This window comes from Lipotes vexillifer, unplaced genomic scaffold (genome assembly GCF_000442215.2).
Source record: "Lipotes vexillifer unplaced genomic scaffold, Lipotes_vexillifer_v1.1 scaffold697, whole genome shotgun sequence".
In the NCBI taxonomy this organism is placed as follows: Eukaryota; Metazoa; Chordata; class Mammalia; order Artiodactyla; family Lipotidae; genus Lipotes; species Lipotes vexillifer.
The window spans coordinates 333599-334092 of record NW_006779498.1 but is presented as its reverse complement, the minus strand read 5'-3'; positions in this window follow the sequence as shown (position 1 = coordinate 334092).

Sequence of the window (494 nt, the reverse complement as noted above, 5' to 3'; positions counted from 1 at the left end):
AAAAAAAAAAAAAAAAAAAAAAAAAAAAAAAAAAAATTGGGGATCTTAAGAAGCCCACTCTGGCAGGATGAAATGAGATAGTAGTACACTAAAAGATGCTAGGCCTGTAGTAAGCCCTTAGTAAGAGAGAGACAAATACCGTATGCTAATACATACATATGGAATTTAAGAAAAAAAATGTCACGAAGAACCTAGGGGTAAGACAGGAATAAAGACACAGACCTACTAGAGAATGGACTTGAGGATATGGGGAAGGGGAAGGGGAAGCTGTGACAAAGCGAGAGAGTGGCATGGACATATATACACTACCAAACGTAAGGTAGATAGCTAGTGGGAAGCAGCCGCATAGCACAGGGAGATCAGCTCGGTGCTTTGTGACCGCCTGGAGGGGTGGGACAGGGAGGGTGGGAGGTAGGGAGTTGCAAGAGGTAAGAGATGTGGGAACATATGTATATGTATAACTGATTCACTTTGTTATAAAGCAGAAACTAACA